This window comes from Nothobranchius furzeri, unplaced genomic scaffold, assembly GCF_043380555.1.
Source record: "Nothobranchius furzeri strain GRZ-AD unplaced genomic scaffold, NfurGRZ-RIMD1 Scf043, whole genome shotgun sequence".
NCBI classification, from domain to species: Eukaryota; Metazoa; Chordata; class Actinopteri; order Cyprinodontiformes; family Nothobranchiidae; genus Nothobranchius; species Nothobranchius furzeri.
In genome coordinates, this window is record NW_027223060.1 from 124,305 (window position 1) to 132,073 (window position 7,769).

Here is a 7,769-nt window from a genome sequence, read left to right on the forward strand (position 1 = left end):
CCAATCAGGCTGAAACGTTACAGGAAGGTAGAATCTATTGCGTTGTAAGTGATCTGAACGTTTCATGATGATAGCACTTTCCTAAGGGGGTCAAACCATGTCCCAAAGGTCACCGGATCTGGTGTCAATTTAAAGAAGTAGTCCAGTTACACATTTGTGGGCTTATAACTTGGCTTCTGAATGTCCTAGAGCGATCAGGTTTGTTTTAGTGTACTCCAATCAACAGCCCCTACAACCACAAAAAGGAATGGAGTCATTAGCACTTATGGTTTTTAAATGGCACCCAGAATTATGCTGCACGAAGCACAATTTCACATCATTCTGGGTTCATTTGTGTGAAAACAAGGTCCAATCAGGCTGAAACGTTACAGGAAGGTAGAATCTATTGAGTTGTAAGTGATCTGAACGTTTCATGATGATAGCACTTTCCTAAGGGGGTCAAACCATGTCCCAAAGGTCACCGGATCTGGTGTCAATTTAAAGAAGTAGTCCAGTTACACATTTGTGGGCTTATAACTTGGCTTCTGAATGTCCTAGAGAGATCAGGTTTGTTTTAGAGTACTCCAATCAACAGCCCCTACAACCACAAAAAGGAATGGAGTCATTAGCACTTATGGTTTGTAAATGGCACCCAGAATTATGTTGCACGAAGCACAATTTCACATCATTCTGGGTCCATTTGTGTGAAAACAAGGTCCAGTCAGGCTGAAACATTACAGGAAGGTAGAATCTATTAAAATGTAAGTGATCTGAAGGTTTCATGATGATAGCACTTCCCTAAGGGGGTCAAACCATGTCCCAAAGGTCACCGGATCTGGTGTCTAAAGAAGTAGTCCAGTTACACATTTGTGGGCTTATAACTTGGCTTCTGAATGTCCTAGAGAGATCAGGTTTGTTTTAGTATACTCCAATCAACAGCCCCTACAACCACAAAAAGGAATGGAGTCATTAGCACTTATGGTTTTTAAATGGCACCCAGAATTATGTTGCACGAAGCACAATTTCACATCATTCTGGGTTCATTTGTGTGAAAACAAGGTCCAATCAGGCTGAAACGTTACAGAAAGGTAGAATCTATTGAGTTGTAAGTGATCTGAACGTTTCATGATGATAGCACTTTCCTAAGGGGGTCAAACCATGTCCCAAATGTCACCGGATCTGGTGTCAATTTAAAGTAGTAGTCCAGTTACACATTTGTGGGCTTATAACTTGGCTTCTGAATGTCCTGGAGAGGTCAGGTTTGTTTTAATGTACTCCAATCAACAGCCCCTACAACCATAAAAAGGAATGGAGTCATTCGCACTTATGGTTTGTAAATGGAACCCAGAATTATGTTGCACGAAGCAAAATTTCACATCATTCTGGGTTCATTTGTGTGAAAACAAGGTCCAATCAGGCAGAAACGTTACAGGAAGGTAGAATCTATTGAGTTGTAAGTGATCTGAACGTTTCATGATGATAGCACTTTCCTATAGGGGGTCAAACCATGTCCCAAAGGTCACCGGGCCTGGTGTCACTTTAAAGAAGTAGTCCAGTTACACCTTTGTGGGCTTATAACTTGGCTTCTGAATGTCCTAGAGAGATCAGGGTTGTTTTAGTGTACTCCAATCAACAGCCCCCACAACCACAAAAAGGAATGGAGTCATTAGCACTTATGGTTCTTAAATGGCACCCAGAATTATGTTGCACGAAGCACAATTTCACATCATTCTGGGTCCATTTGTGTGAAAACAAGGTCCAATCAGGCTGAAACGTTACAGGAAGGTAGAATCTATTGAGTTGTAAGGTATCTGAACGTTTCAAGATGATCGCACATTCCTATAGGGGGTAAAACCATGTCCCAAAGGTCACCGGGCCTGGTGTCACTTTAAAGAAGTAGTCCAGTTACATCTTTGTAGGCTTATAACTTCGCTTCTGAATGTCCTAGAGAGATCAGGTTTGTTTTAATGTACTCCAATCAACAGCCCCTACAACCACAAAAAGGAATGGAGTCATTAGCACTTATGGTTTGTAAATGGCACACAGAATTATGCTGCACGAAGCACAATTTCACATCATTCTGGGTTCATTTGTGTGAAAACAAGGTCCAATCAGGCAGAAACGTTACAGGAAGGTAGAATCTATTGAGTTGTAAGTGATCTGAACGTTTCATGATGATAGCACTTTCCTAAGGGGGTCAAACCATGTCGCAAAGGTCACCGGATCTGGTGTCACTTTAAAGAATTAGTCCAGTTACACATTTGTGGGCTTATAACTTGGCTTCTGAATGTCCTAGAGCGGTCAGTTTTGTTTTAGTGTACTCCAATCAACAGCCCCTACAACCACAAAAAGGAATGGAGTCATTAGCACTTATGGTTTCTAAATGGCACCCAGAATTATGTTGCACGAAGCACAATTTCACATCATTCTGGGTCCATTTGTGTGAAAACAAGGTCCAATCAGGCTGAAACGTTACAAGAAGGTAGAATCTATTGAGTTGTAAGAGATCTGAACGTTTCATGATGATAGCACTTTCCTAAGGGGGTCAAACCATGTCCCAAAGGTCACCGGATCTGGTGTCAATTTAAAGAAGTAGTCCAGTTACACATTTGTGGGCTTATAACTTGGCTTCTGAATGTCCTAGAGAGATCAGGTTTGTTTTAGTGTACTCCAATCAACAGCCCCTACAACCACAAAAAGGAATGGAGTCATTAGCACTTTTGGTTTGTAAATGGCACCCAGAATTATGTTGCACGAAGCACAATTTCACTTCATTCTGGGTCCATTTGTGTGAAAACAAGGTCCAATCAGGCTGAAACGCTATAAGAAGGTAGAATCTATTGAGTTGTAAGTGATCTGAATGTTTCAAGATGATCGCACATTCCTATAGGGGATAAAACCATGTCCCAAAGGTCACCGGGCCTTGTGTCACTTTAAAGAAGTAGTCCAGTTACATCTTTGTGGGCTTATAACTTGGCTTCTGAATGTCCTAGAGAGGTTAGGTTTGTTTTAGTGTACTCCAATCAACAGCCCCTACAACCACAAAACGGAATGGAGTCATTAGCACTTATGGTTTGTAAATGGCACCCAGAATTATGTTGCACGAAGCACAATTTCACATCATTCTGGGTTCATTTGTGTGAAAACAAGGTCCAATCAGGCTGAAACGTTACAAGAAGGTAGAATCTATTGAGTTGTAAGTGATCTGAACGTTTCTTGATGATCGCACATTCCTATAGGGGGTCAAACCATGTCCCAAAAGTCACCGGGCCTGGTGTCACTTTAAAGAAGTAGTCCAGTTACACATTTGTGGGCTTATAACTTGGCTTCTGAATGTCCTAGAGAGGTTAGGTTTGTTTTAGTGTACTCCAATCAACAGCCCCTACAACCACAAAAAGGAATGGAGTCATTAGCACTTATGGTTTGTAAATGGCACCCAGAATTATGTTGCACGAAGCACAATTTCACTTCATTCTGGGTCCATTTGTGTGAAAACAAGGTCCAATCAGGCTGAAACGTTACAAGAAGGTAGAATCTATTGAGTTGTAAGTGATCTGAACGTTTCATGATGATCGCACATTCCTATAGGGGGTCAAACCATGTCCCAAAGGTCACCGGACCTGGTGTCACTTTAAAGAAGTAGTCCAGTTACACATTTGTGGGCTTATAACTTGGCTTCTGAATATCCTAGAGAGGTCAGGTTTGTTTTAGAGTACTCCAGTTAACAGCCCCCATTACCCCAAAGAGGAATGGAGTCATTAGCACTTATGGTTTTTAAATGGCACCCAGAATTATGTTGCACGAAGCACACTTTCACATCATTCTGGGTTCATTTGTGTGAAAACAAGGTCCAATCAGGCTGAAACGTTACAGGAAGGTAGAATCTATTGAGTTGTAAGTGATCTGAACGTTTCATGATGATAGCACTTTCCTAAGGGGGTCAAACCATGTCCCAAAGGTCACCGGATCTGGTGTCAATTTAAAGAAGTAGTCCAGTTACACATTTGTGGGCTTATAACTTGGCTTCTGAATGTCCTAGAGAGATCAGGTTTATTTTAGTGTACTCCAATCAACAGCCCCTACAACCACAAAAAGGAATGGAGTCATTATCACTTGTGGTTTGTAAATGGCACCCAGAATTATGTTGCACAAAGCACTATTTCACATCATTCTGGGTCCATTTGTGTGAAAACAAGGTCCAATCAGGCTGAAACGTTACAGGAAGGTAGAATCTATTGAGTTGTAAGTGATCTGAACATTTCATGATGATAGCACTTTCCTAAGGGGGTCAAACCATGTCCCAAAGGTCACCGGATCTGGTGTCAATTTAAAGAAGTAGTCCAGTTACACATGTGTGGGCTTATAACTTGGCTTCTGAATGTCCTAGAGAGATCAAGTTTATTTTAGTGTACTCCAATCAACAGCCCCTACAACCACAAAAAGGAATGGAGTCATTAGCACTTATGGTTTGTAAATGGCACCCAGAATTATGTTGCACGAAGCACTATTTCACATCATTCTGGGTCCATTTGTGTGAAAACAAGGTCCAATCAGGCTGAAACGTTACAAGAAGGTAGAATCTATTGAGTTGTAAGTGATCTGAACATTTCATGATGATAGCACTTTCCTAAGGGGGTCAAACCATGCCCCAAAGGTCACCGGATCTGGTGTCAATTTAAAGAAGTAGTCCAGTTACACCTTTGTGGGCTTATAACTTGGCTTCTGAATGTCCTAGAGAGGTTAGATTTGTTTTAGTGTACTCCAATCTACAGCCCCTACAACCACAAAAAGGAATGGAGTCATTAGCACTTATGGTTTGTAAATGGCACCCAGAATTATTTTGCACGAAGCACAATTTCACATCATTCTGGGTTCATTTGTGTGAAAACAAGGTCCAATCAGGCTGAAACGTTACAGGAAGGTAGAATCTATTGAGTTGTAAGTGATCTGAACGTTTAATGATGATAGCACTTTCCTAAGGGGGTCAAACCATGTCCCAAAGGTCACCGGATCTGGTGTCAATTTAAATAAGTAGTCCAGTTACACATTTGTGGGCTTATAACTTGGCTTCTGAATGTCCTAGAGAGATCGAGTTTATTGTAGTGTACTCCAATCAACAGCCCCTACAACCACAAAAAGGAATGGAGTCATTAGCACTTATGGTTTGTAAATGGCACCCAGAATTATGTTGCACGAAGCACTATTTCACATCATTCTGGGTCCATTCGTGTGAAAACAAGGTCCAATCAGGCTGAAACGTTACAGGAAGGTAGAATCTATTGAGTTGTAAGTGATCTGAACGTTTAATGATGATAGCACTTTCCTAAGGGGGTCAAACCATGTCCCAAAGGTCACCGGATCTGGTGTCAATTTAAAGAAGTAGTCCAGTTACATATTTATGGGCTTATAACTTGGCTTCTGAAGGTCCTAGAGCGATCAGGTTTGTTTTAGTGTACTCCAATCAACAGCCCCTACAACCACAAAAAGGAATGGAGTCATTAGCACTTATGACTTTTAAATGGCACCCAGAATTATGTTCCACAAAGCACAATTTCACATCATTCTGGGTTCATTTGTGTGAAAACAAGGTCCAATCAGGCTGAAACGTTACATGAAGGTAGAATCTATTGAGTTGTATGTGATCTGAAGGTTTCATGATGATAGCACTTTCCTAAGGGGATCAAACCATGTCTCAAAGGTCACCGGATCTGGTGTCACTTTAAAGAAGTAGTCCAGTTACACATTTGTGGGCTTATAACTTGGCTTCTGAATGTCCTAGAGCGATCAGGTTTGTTTTAGTGTACTCCAATCAACAGCCCCTAGAACCACAAAAAGGAATGGAGACATTAGCACTTATGGTTTTTAAATGGCACCCAGAATTATGTTGCACGAAGCACAATTTCACATCATTCTGGGTTCATTTGTGTGAAAACAAGGTCCAATCAGGCTGAATCGTTACAGGAAGGTAGAATCTATTGAGTTGTAAGTGATCTGAACGTTTCATGATGATAGCACTTTCCTAAGGGGGTCAAACCATGTCCCAAAGGTCACCGGATCTGGTGTCTAAAGAAGTAGTCCAGTTACACATTTGTGGGCTTATAACTTGGCTTCTGAATGTCCTAGAGCGATCAGGTTTGCTTTAGTGTGCTCCAATCAACAGCCCCTACAACCACAAACAGGAATGGAGACATTAGCACTTATGGTTTTTAAATGGCACCCAGAATTATGTTGCACGAAGCACAATTTCACATCATTCTGGGTTCATTTGTGTGAAAACAAGGTCCAATCAGGCTGAAACAATACAGGAAGGTAGAATCTATTGAGTTGTAAGTGATCTGAACGTTTCATGATGATCGCACTTTCCTAAGGGGGTCAAACCATGTCCCAAAGGTCACCGGATCTGGTGTCACTTTAAAGAAGTAGTCCAGTTACACATTTGTGGGCTTATAACTTGGCTTCTGAATGTCCTAGAGAGGTCAGGGTTGTTTTAGTGTACTCCAATCAACAGCCCCTACAACCACAAAAAGGAATGGAGTCATTAGCACTTATGGTTTGTAAATGGCACCCAGAATTATGTTGCACGAAGCACAATTTCACATCATTCTGGGTCCATTTGTGTGAAAACAAGGTCCAATCAGGCTGAAACGCTACAAGAAGGTAGAATCTATTGAGTTGTAAGTGATCTGAACGTTTCAAGATGATCGCACATTCCTATAGGGGGTAAAACCATGTCCCAAAGGTCACCGGGCCTGGTGTCACTTTAAAGAAGTAGTCCAGTTACACATTTGTGGGCTTATAACTTGGCTTCTGAATGTCCTAGAGAGATCAGGTTTATTTTAGTGTACTCCAATCAACAGCCGCTACAACCACAAAAAGGAATGGAGTCATTAGCACTTATGGTTTTTAATGGCACCCAGAATTATGTTGCACGAAGCAAAATTTCACATCATTCTGGGTCCATTTGTGTGAAAACAAGGTCCAATCAGGCTGAAACGTTACAGAAAGGTAAAATCTATTGAGTTGTAAGTGATCTGAACGTTTCATGATGATAGCACTTCCTTAAGGGGGTCAAACCATGTCCCAAAGGTCACCGGATCTGGTGTCTAAAGAAGTAGTCCAGTTACAAATTTGTGGGCTTATAACTTGGCTTCTGAATGTCCTAGAGAGATCAGGTTTGTTATAGTATACTCCAATCAACAGCCCCTACAACCACAAAAAGGAATGGAGTCATTAGACTTATGGTTTTTAAATGGCACCCAGAATTATGTTGCACGAAGCACAATTTCACATCATTCTGGGTTCCTTTGTGTGAAAACAAGGTCCAATCAGGCTGAAACGTTACAGGAAGGTAGAATCTATTGCGTTGTAAGTGATCTGAACGTTTCATGATGATAGCACTTTCCTAAGGGGGTCAAACCATGTCCCAAAGGTCACCGGATCTGGTGTCAATTTAAAGTAGTAGTCCAGTTACACATTTGTGGGCTTAAACCTTGGCTTCTGAATGTCCTAGAGCGATCAGGTTTGTTTTAGTGTACTCCAATCAACAGCCCCTACAACCACAAAAAGGAATGGAGACATTAGCACATATGGTTTTTAAATGGCACCCAGAAATATGTTGCACGAAGCACAATTTCACATCATTCTGGGTTCATTTGTGTAAAAACAAGGTCCAATCAGGCTGAAATGTTACAGGAAGGTAGAATCTATTGAGTTGTAAGTGATCTGAACGTTTCATGATGATAGCACTTTCCTAAGGGGTTCAAACCATGTCCCAAAGGTCACCGGATCTG